At 40.1% G+C, this 11,639-nt stretch overlaps 1 pseudogene; it reads right to left on the reverse strand.

The window, feature by feature from the left end:
• Nucleotides 1-10,920, reverse strand: part of LOC138031830 (uncharacterized) — a 16,812-nt pseudogene extending 5,892 nt beyond the window's left edge.
• Between the last annotated feature and the right edge of the window lie 719 nt (nt 10,921-11,639).

Here is an 11,639-nt window from a genome sequence, read left to right on the forward strand (position 1 = left end):
AAGAAAGCATAAGTTATCTTGACCACCGAGGCATTGTTAAGTTAATATGTCTGATTTACAAGTCTCGAGAAACATCATATCATGTAGGCACACGAATGTAAACTGGACCTCTGAAGAAAGCCTTCGAAAACGAGGTACCTCCCTCTTCTTTTTTGCTAGCGTCCTGTAAGCAGTTAATTGGTCCGCTATAAGGTACAAAGTGAGCATTATGAAAGTAAGAACAATGTTGATCAAAAGTGAAAGGCAAGGTGACTGCGCGTAGGTCCCCTTCAATACTGTTCTCTGAGCTTAAAAATGCTATGAATGTTGCTTCTATATCTGGATAGGATTGTAATTCATCGAATGAGTTGCGTGGTGTGGTTTGAATAGCGTAACGTATCGCAGCACGGCTTTGGTGTAGTGTTGTCATCCTCGGATATTCCAAACTATGGCTAAACCAGAGAGAGAAGGATGGTTAAATATTTAGTTCAACAGCTTCCAAAAAGAAAGAGCTGTAATATAACCGGCTGTGAGCTCCACTACCTGAGGACCTGTGGGAAGGATGTTTTTTTCTGAACTGTGAGATGCTGTAAAAGTTCTTTGCGCAATCTGGTTGGCCATTTGTCGATTCCGCTCGGTTTCAAGAAGAACACGATCCAGTTTCCTTTCGTCTATAAAAGAAAGACATTTTGTGTAAAGAGAATACAATCACTCATAGATTAATAATAAAAGGAACACTTGGCCTCCAGAGAGAAAACGAAAACGTACGAAAGCGTAACAACTTTGAGCTCCAAGTTTCCCATTGCTTGATGCCTGGCGAAAGACTTTTTACGGCGGTTTTCTCTTGAAAGTCCATTATTCGGATTTTAATTGGTTTTGCATAACTACACAGAGCGATAGGCGCACAATATTGGCACCCTTTTGCCACCCAATCTAAACTAATAACAGTCATTTTTCGCTTGTTTTGATTCTTTTAAGGTATGATTGTGTCTTTTGTGATCGGCCAAAGTAATTTCTTTGGTTTTCCGTTTTACGAAAATCCATTGAAACCCACTCCGAATAAAAGCTATTTATTGGTACTTTATGTAAGACTGCTTATTACGTTGCACACGATAGTTTAAGCTGTTATGTGACATTTAGAATCAATTACGACTTCCTGAGGTGTACCTCTCCTTTTTTTTTTTTTTTTTTTTATTTTTTTTTTTAAATACCCAACTTTTATTAACAAATGTTACTATACTTACAATACTAACAGTCTAACAGTACGATGACTACAGTACTTACCAAACAGTATTAATTTATACCATACAAAGCAATGCAAAGTAGAAAGAAAAAATAAAATACAAAACAAAAGTTGCAAGTACTTACAATCGCTATAATATTAAACAGTATACAATACAAACAAACACTGCAAAGGTTACTGAATAAAACCAAAATTAAAATGCGGTACATGTGTACCTCTGTTTTATATCAAGCCATGTTTCTTTTGACAGATGCTTTTTAGTTGGTTCAGTTTTTTAACATTTTGAAGGCATCATTAAAATGGGCGTTTTGACAGGAAGCACCGTGACTTTTATTTTTAAGTGTCATTTCTGGCGTTGAACGCTTGAAAAGTGTCAATAATACTAATGATAATGATAATGAATAATGATTTATTTGTATAGCGCATAAATCCATTATTTGCCCTAGGCGCTTTACAAATTATCCCTAAAACCACGATTTTGCTCTGAGAACTTAGAAACTGAAAAAAATACTTAAAACACTAGAATCTAAAAAGATAAAGATATTATAAAGAGTCACTATTAATAAATCAACAGTTCGATTGTTTCGTGACCATACTTCGACTGTTTTAACACTCAATGTAATCCTATAGCAAATGAATGTAATCTTTCCTACCTGTTAGAGGAAACAAATATCCGTATTTAGCAAAGTAAATGGACTCCAGACGCTCCACTTCCTCTGAAAAAGTGACGGGGATTATTTTACAATTATAATTCCATCTTTAGGTTTTGCTCCCCACGCTAAAGTTAGAATGGACTCGCGAGATCATGTGGTTCTAAACCTAGGTGATTCAGTCGGATCTATTTGAAAGGTAGTTGCGATACTACCCGTTGCAACGACGTTTAGGCCAGGAATTTATACTGAATTTATACTTTAGCCGTTCCATTTAGACCCCGCTTTCCCCAGCAAGATAAATTGTAAAATAACATGGTGGCTTTAGATAATCGAAGTAGTCATATGCGTTCACTTTGACACATTTTGGCAGGTACTCATCAAATGATGTCATCAATAGAAAACACCGCCCCTGTTGATTCTGAATGGGTTTGATTGACCGCTGATTGATGTGCATAATAACCCTGTAACCCTAAAAATCACACGGAGACACAGTTGATTCTTGAAAAAGTCAAAGTCAAAGAAGTTTACAAGTAGGACGTGTGCCGGGTCCTAGTGACCTCTGTTCCCATTAAAATTTTCATTGTTATTGTGTGCGTTTTACGTTGTGGGATACGAGGGAGAAAAAAGTGAGCATTGTCAATCACTGCGTGTGCGTTGACATGAGTAGGTGAGGTAAAAATATTTACAAGTACATCAAGGTCTCCACATTCTCCATGTCGACGTCATCGAGATCAACTCGAAAAGTGAGTTAGAAAGTGGAAGGGTCTACGACGCTTTTGTCAAAGACCAGTCCGTAACGTTTGGTGCGGGGTCCCACCTTAAGACGTTTGGTGGCCGGAACGCGTGTTAAGAAGTAGTGTTCGACTATATCGATGTTGGGTCGGTCTTTTTCGAGTGGGTTGGCGCCCAGTTTGGCACATACCAAAGAAGACAAAGCTCGATACGTCTGTGAGTACCCAGAGCGTGAAGGGATTGTGCTCAACTCCTCTATGATCCGAAAGAACCCAGGACAAAAAGCCACTGCCAAACTGATGCTCAACTCCTTCTGGGGTAAATTTGGTAAGAATCTTAACAAACTCACCACGGTGGCCATCGAGGAATCAGCCTCTCTCTCTCTCTGCTGTCGTCTCCGACCCCTTTTGGGGCATCCATGCTGTGCGTGTTTGCACCGAAGACGAGTTGGAAATGGTCTACTCTAACATCTCAAGAAACCAGTTGGACAACGGAAGAAAACCTCTTCGTGGCAGCCTTCAACACTTGCCACGCCCGTCTCAAATTGTACGAGTCTTTCGAAAAGTTAAACCCTCTGCTTCGACACGGTTTCGGTCATCTATCGTTGGCTTGCCGGTCAACCCGACATCCTCCTCGGTGATTTCCTGGGCGACATGACCAACGAGTTGGATGATGGTGATTGCATTACAGAATTCACCTCCGCTGGTCCGAAAAATTCTGGCTGGAAGACCAAGAATGGAAAAGTGTGTTGTAAACTTGGAGGCCTCACTCTCAATGGATGTGGCTCCCAACAACTCAATTACGACGTCAAGAAACAAAATGTCCAAGATGAAACCACCAACCTACTCGACGAAGACCGAGGCAAAATCGATGTGGTCAACAGTGCGAAAAAATAAGAATTCAAGGCCAAAGCCCCGCTTGATCGAGTTTAGAAGTATGAAGAATTTTAAATTGCCTGACTTTTTGGCTGACTTAAAGGATCCTATGGTCTTCGGCCTACACATTCGACAATGCCGATGATGTATGGGCTCATTGGCGAGCCCTTTTCAAAGATGTTCTTGACCAGCACGTGTCCCTAAAGAAAAAGTGGATTCGAGGCGACCAGTTACCATGGATATCACCTGATCTGCTGCGTGAAATTTCGCACCGAAATAAATTATTTAAGCGCCACAAGCGGAATCCTACATCTACTTCTTGGGATGACTATAAGCGGCAACGTAACAAAGTTACGTCGCTAAACCGCAATGCTGTGAAAAGGTTCTGCTGTGACACCTCCGTGAGTGCTGAACATCCGGGCGAATTTTGGAGAAAAATGAAGCCCCTTTTGCCAACTAGTTCAGGTAAAAACATACAAGGCGTCATCCTCGTTGAGGACAGTGGCGTTGTTTCCGACCCTGGGCGTGTGGCCAACGTCTTTACTGATTACTTTGCCAATATTATCCAGCTAGGGCATAGATCTGACACTGACTACACTGACCATCCGAGTATAAGGGCAATAAGCAGTGTACGTTTCTCAAGCGAGTTTAATTACTCCCCAGTCAGTACTTCATATATCTGTAACATTTTAGATCACCTTAATCCGAGAAAGGCAGTTGGGGTAGACGGCATTGTCTTCAAACTTATCTGGATTTATGAAAACTCAGTCTTGCTGTACTGCATTGCTAAAAATGACGGAAGATTGGTGGAGCAGTATTGATAACAAGGAAGCTGTAGCGGCGGTCGCTGTGGACTTGAGCAAAGCGTTTGACGCCATAGACCATAGCCTTTTGCTCGCGAAGTTGAAGGCCTATGGCTTTTCTACACGAGCCTTGGAACTGATTTCTACCTACCTGTTAGATCGTTAACAATGTGTCAGATTAGATGGTGTATGCTCTGTCTTCAAAACAGTTAAATCTGGCGTTCCTCAAGGTTCACTATTGGGTCCGTTGTTGTTCAACATATTCATTAATGATTTAAATATTTGTGTTCCTAATGTCTTATTGCGGCTGTACGCTGACGACACGACTGCCTACCTGTCAGATGTGCCTCCCACCATTCCAGAATTTTCCTTCAACCAGGATCTCCAGGCTCTTTCGTCGTGGTTTGAGTCCAACTATTTAACAGTGAACTGTGCTAAGACTCAAGCATTATCTGTCGGACCCTGTGCCTATCATTATTCTTTCTTTCTTAATAATGCTCGAATGGAATTTCTCCGATCTATTAAGATTCTTGGAGTAACTCTAGACAAGGACCTATCCTATAAAGAACACATATCAGATCAACTAAAGAAAGCCTATGCCAAGACTTATGTACTGAGAAGAATAAGGCGTTTTCTTCCTCATGATGCGATGATAAAACTTTATAAAGCATTCATATTACCTCATCTCGAATACTGTGGTCCTTTGTTTGTAGGCATAGGTACGGGTCAACGCAACCGTCTCGAAGATTGCAACTGTTATATTTTGAGCACATTAATCGGGCTCAACAAGTCAATGTCATACGACGAACTGCTCACTGCGGCTAGCATGACATCTTTATATTGTAGGCGCTTACATCAGGCGTTAATACTTCTTTTTAAATGTCTAAATGGTACGGGCCCTACATATATTGCTAGCCTTTTTAAATACAGGCATACACCGTATAGGCTAAGAGGCGAGGGCTTGAATTTGGAATTACCTAAATTTAATTCTAAATTTAAAAAGAGTTCTGTCTCTTATTCATTAACTAAGTTATGGAACAGTTTGCGTTCTCATGTGCGTCTTTCAAGTGATGCTAGTGACTTCAGAAGTAAATTGCACGATCGCAGTTTTTTAGAACGTGTCTTCTAGTGTACAGTTGTTGCTTTTAACTGCTTTTAGAACGATTTTTAGAGTTTTCCAAGTCACGTTTTTAGTATGTGGCTTTTTGTTGTTTTTAAAATTGAATTATATTATATGGCTGTAATTATTATAGATTTTATTTATACACGTTCGTAAATTGAACTAGTTTTATATCTCTTTGACGTAACGTGTTAAAATAAATGATTGATTGATTGATTGATTGATTGATTGATTGAACCTCTACTTCTTAACACGCGCTCCGGCCACAAAACGTCTTAAAGTGGGACCCCGCGCCAAGCTTAAAAGACGGGTCTTTGACAAACGCGTCGGGGACACTAGCTACCACCTTTCAATCGTACCCGTTCGGTTACAATCAAGTCGGTTTCGATGACATCGACGTGGAGAATGTGGAGGCTTTGATGGACTTGTAAATAGTTTTCTCTCACGTCAACGCACACGCAGTGATAGACAATGCTCGCTTTTTTTTTCTCCCTTGTCTCACCCAACGTAAAACGCACACAATAACAAACTAAAACTTTTCACGGGCGCTGCGGTCACTAGGACCCCGCTTACGTTCCATTTATAAACTTCTTTGACTTTTAAAAAAAAAACCAACAAAATTGTCTCCGTGTGGTTTTTAGGGTTAGGGTTATTATGCAAATCAATCAGCTGTCAATCAAACCCATTCAAATACAAAAGTGGCGGTTTTTTATGACGTCATTTGATGAGTACCTGTCAAAGCGTGTCTAGGTGAACGCATATGACTATACTAATCGAGAACACCTATTCTTCACCTATAAATAGAAACTCACGCGAGTCGTCTGCGTCCGTTGATTCCGATTTTTGCAACTAGTAAAACACTTTTGCCACCCACAGCATTTGAATATGAAAGAGATCAGGTTAAAGGGAACTGGTATTGGATGACAGAAACTGTATGTCTGTATTGCTATGGCTTTCTTAAATGATCATTCCATCAGCGAGTTGTCCTAACAAAAGTGAAAGAATGAACAAAAAAAATTAAAAAAAGAAACATCAAAGCAGTCATTTCGTTAATAATGATGACAATAGATACAGCAAAAAAAGCTACACAAACAATATGTTTTTACTTTTAAAAGGGATACATCAAGGCGCTCCTAAAGAAAAGAGTTTGGGGCTCATCATTCTGTTCAGCTTGTTTTGGTGTGTGCCCGGGGTGTGTGTTCTTCTCAGTTTCATCATCACCCCAAACGTAGCATGCAACAATCTAATTTTCAAGCTGCAAGATTATTTTCGGTAGCACAAAATTCTCAAAGCTAACACACTTTAAAGGAGTGGAATGGCAGTAACTTAGAAGAATGGGCTGAAATTCTAATATGGTACTGAGGCTCTAGAGGACTGAAACAAAAGAAACCAAGTTAAGGCCCTGTTTACAAGCAGGTAGGGTAACCCTACTGCTAGCGGGAGGGTCAAAGATAGCCCGGGTTTACCAGCAAAATTTCACAGGTAGGGTTACCCTACCGCCCGGGACAACTTTGCGTGCTTGGTAACCGCCAGCATCGCAAAAAAGTTGTCCTGGGTAGGCGAGTTGTCCCTAGCAGAGCGTTTACAAGACAGCTAGGGTTACCCAAGAGCTAGGGTAACCATAGCACTCAAACAGGGTTACCGTAGCCTCAGGGTAACCCTAGCCGCCTTGTAAACACATCGATGAAAAAAAGAAGAAATGTATGAGTGCTAGGGTAACCCTCTTGCTAGGGTAACCCTAGCACTAGGGTTACCCTACCTGCTTGTAAAGAGGGCCTCAGTTTTAGCCGTTTTAGAATAACTATAAAATATCGATATTGATCTATTCATATTGCTATGCAAGGAGTACCATTAACGAGGACATGAACAAATGGAGTATAAGCGATTTTAACTTTTCTACAAAGGAAATGAAAATTTAAAAACTTGAAGCCAAATTAGTATCCTACCTGTACTTTGTGGTATGTGTTGGACAGAAGTGCGATCATCATATTGATAAGAAGAATGACTTCCATTACGAGGAACGCTTCGTATAACAAGCTAACAAGTGTTACTGAAGGACCATCAGCTGACTCCAAGAGGTCTACATCCACAGCTCCTAACAAAGACCAACATAAATGTCGCACCATCTTCCACCAGCTGTGGATCAAAAACAAGAGGTTAAGATATTGGCGAAGTCTAAACATTTCGTAAATCTGATAAATCCTAAATGTGCTGTAACCAGAAGCTCATGACCCTTAAGCGTTTAACTCTAGTTCAGAGCTGGGGATTTTTTGACTTTACACTTTTTTTTTAGTAAGATTGGATATTTTAAGGCCATCAACACCGACAGACATCTGCATTTTTTATGGCAGAAAAAAGGGCTGTAGGGAAAGCTTTGGCATATTATATTTCGCATACATATCGAGTAAATTCTACAAATAAACGATTTGTTACTGACTTAACTGGGAAGAAATCCACTCACAGTTCTTTTCCCTTGTCGTCGGATATGAAAGACTTCTCAGCCACGAAAACTTTAGTTATTGCAATAGAAAAGGCCAAAATAGTTGCTATAAACTGCCAAAATATGGTAGCGATGTCACTCAAGATATGGAAGAAAGCGATCTGGATGGGTCCAGTTTGCTTTGTTGTCTCCATCACGTGACCAAATGCCCTAAGCGTTAAGAACATGGTATTGAGGCCGTAAAAATAGCCACCTATGACGAGGGATCGGTTGTTGGTCACGGAATCTGATAAAGCCAACGTGACCATTCTTAGAACAAAAGTAGTGAAGTAAATTATGAGCGTGATGAGGTCCAAGATGTTCCACCGATCACTACAAACAAAGGGTAAACATAGGTAAAAATCAATCAAGCAACAAACAAACAAACAATCGAATACAAAGCACTTCTTCTTAAAGACAATGTCTAAGAGCAAGTATATTTTGAGCTGAGCACTTCTGAATCAGAATGATATGTACACGATCAGGAACAGTGATCCGTCGTCACCCACGATCTAGGACCGACTGGAGAGAAACCATTTTATTTAAACACCCAATTCTAATTCCAATGCTGGATTGACAATGGAGCAGTGTGATTAAATTGATGGCCTTAAGTTATTGGACACCTGAATAAGAATTGGTTATAGCATCCCTGCGCCAACACGTGATTTTTCTTCCCAGTTAGGTTTTGTTGGAGATTTTCTCTTTTGTCTGATGGTTTAGCTTGCCGATTATAATTAATGTCATTCTAGTAATTAAAGAACTGTCTAAGTTGTCTGTGTATAAATGAATTATTTCAAACTTACAGGGGCAGTGTCACGCTATTTTAGTCAAACTTCAAAACACTAAAAGACGACCTTGCATCAATGAAAACCAAAAAAATAATGCAGAAGTTTTGTTGTCAAGGACCATTGAATTGCACTGAATCTATTCTTTGTTGGTTGCAGCCAAGGGTGGAGAGGATGGAAATAGACTGAAAATTGAAAAAAGTGGTCAGTTTTTTTAAGTTTGGAGACAATGTCTTCATAAAGCCGCCAAAAATTAAAAACGAATAGCTATGTTCTGTAAATATATTTCATATCTTGTCAGTTGGTTGGGCTAAAGAACTAATTTAGATTTTTACCCATTCTTGACCTAAAACAGGCAATTAAGCATGACAGTGCTCCTTTAAAAAGCATTACAACTTTTTAAACAAACACCTTTGCAGTGAGAAGAAAAATGGGAGTTTAATTCGATCTCCATAAAGGTGGCGCTTGAATCCACGGGTTCGAATAGGATGATCTAGGGCGGGCGACGGTATCGCGATTGCGTTCCTAGATGCAGTGCTCACCATGCATCACAAGTGCAATGGAAATTGGTTGCTTGCTTTTAAACAAGCAACTTTACATTGAGAAGTGAAATGGGAGTTGATATCGCCGGAAAATTCTGATCCAGGTTCAAACTCGGTGACTTAAGGCGAGTACCATCATTACTACAGCATTGCCTTCCTGGATGAGGTACCGGTCCATCCATCACAAGTGCAACAGAAATTGGTTACGTGGCAGATCGTTCTAAGCTCCGGATGCCCCTGGGGTGAGGAATTTGTGGTTCCAAGCGTATTGTACCAATAAAAGTACCATGTGCTATGAGGAGAAAAATAAGCCTGTTGGACAGAGCCAGTACCGGTAGGGAAACCTCCAGCTCGTTATGGTGAATGGACTCTAAAAAGCTTGCAGCAGATATCGCACCGTTTAAAGATGTTGGAAGACAAGCAAAGAAAGGACAAGAAGCGGATACAGAAACTGAGACCCAAATTACTGAAGATTGCTAAAACATTGTGGGGACTCTGAACCTTTTCTTTCTTGTAGAGAGATAAACCTTCATGAATTTTCTGTAACGTAATTTTGTTTTATTACTCGTAGTAGTCCTGAATCCGGAGATCCCTTCCTTTTAGGGAAGGCCAGTGTAATGGGAGATTTTGTGCTAGATATATAGCTTAGGATTAGGTTTTAAAAAAACACGTGTTTTCTAGATCTCGGTGCTCAGTAGGTGTATGTTCTCGGCCACTCGAGTAAAACTGTTAAAATGACTTCAATAACCGTCTGAACCCTATTCTTTGTGACGTTTATTACAGTACATTAATCTTGTTACCATTCGTACAATAAAATAATACACCACGTAGCGCGTGCATAACTCACGAACATAAACAGGTCTGCTGGAAACGAACTTGAGTTTCAACAAAATGAGCTCTAAAATTTGCATGAATTTGTGACGTTGATGAATAATAAAGCAGATTCTTTTTCCAAAACGATGGAATTACCTGGTGATAAATAACCTCAAAGAAGAGAGTGAATTTTTGACTTTGCAGAAACAATGGTCAACCTCAAGAGTTGGGCTATTGTGATCTTTGTGTTGAATTCGCACATTTCTTGTCAATCTTTAAAACACGCGAAAGAAAAAAAAACCAAACTAACAAAAACAAAAACCCGGTGTCTTGCCATCATTTTGACACAAATGTCTCCCTTCTTTCGCGAGTAAACATGCGAGGTAACTTGATCACGGCACCCGCTGAATTCGATGTCACTTTCGATTTTGCGATTTACTTGTGCAGCCAAAAATACAATTGAAAAACTGAACGTAGCAAAAATCTCCCAAAATGTTTTACGCTGATGGTAACTTTTTATATTCTCGGTTCAAAATTTAAGTTGTTTTCATGTCGCAAATTTTGTTGCTGATGGCAAAATATTTTATTCTTGATCGACACTTCCTGATACTTCTTCTTCTCTTCCTAAAAACTGTGTATCGATATTTATTTACTTTTGCATCAATATTTCTTTTGCATAAAGCAGGCTAACAAAATCTGTACCTTGCTTAGTTCGCATTTTTGAGCGTTAAAATAGAATTTTCGGTCCTGTTTCTGACGGCAAGTGCTATATTCAGAGGTCAGCCATCCAAATACTAACCCCGCACGACAGGAGTTAACTTCAGTGAACTTAGAAAGCTGTCAGACGCTCAAACCTGCAAAAAGAAGTTGTAAGGGAACTTGAAAATGATTAACATGTCAGACTCGAATGGTGAGAAGGAATGGCGCAAAGCGCAAGTAATGCCAAGATCATACATGCTGGAAGATGAATATGGACGTGCTTACAGAAGACAGATCATCTCTGTTCCAAATGATTCTCCCATGACACCAAGGACAGGGGCTCTTCCCATGAGTACACAACCTGTACTTGAGAAGTCAGCGCCAAGTCCAGTGACATTAGAGAGGCAGACAGAGATAGTTGCACACACTCCTACTACAACCAGATCTGGGCGTCAGTAGGAGGCCGCAGAGACTCATTGAATCGTGTTAGGGGGGGGGGGGGGGAATGTTGTAATATTGAAACCTTTGGGGATCCCCTTAGGAGGCCCTGAGTGACTTACATGGACACCCCGAAAACGGGAAACCATGTGCGTTGTGTTGGGACTTTCAAAGGGACACGAACATGTTAGAATCAATAGTTGTTACTAGTCGTTGAGTTTAGTATTGCTTGACTGAATGATATCATAACAATGATGACTTCAATTTGGCATTTCCATTACTTTTCCTATTCACGTGCAAATGCTGCTATTTTTCCCTACTTTTAGGCTAAAAAACCCGATTTTCTCATTTTCTGACCATTTTACCCACTTGACACCCTGTAAATAGCAATTTGTTTCAATTATACATTACGTGGAGGGGAAACCTGCAACGCAGCATGCTGAAACATTGTAGGGAAGATAATTTGTTTACCTATTGT

This window comes from Montipora capricornis, chromosome 14 (genome assembly GCF_036669925.1).
Source record: "Montipora capricornis isolate CH-2021 chromosome 14, ASM3666992v2, whole genome shotgun sequence".
NCBI classification, from domain to species: domain Eukaryota; kingdom Metazoa; phylum Cnidaria; class Anthozoa; order Scleractinia; family Acroporidae; genus Montipora; species Montipora capricornis.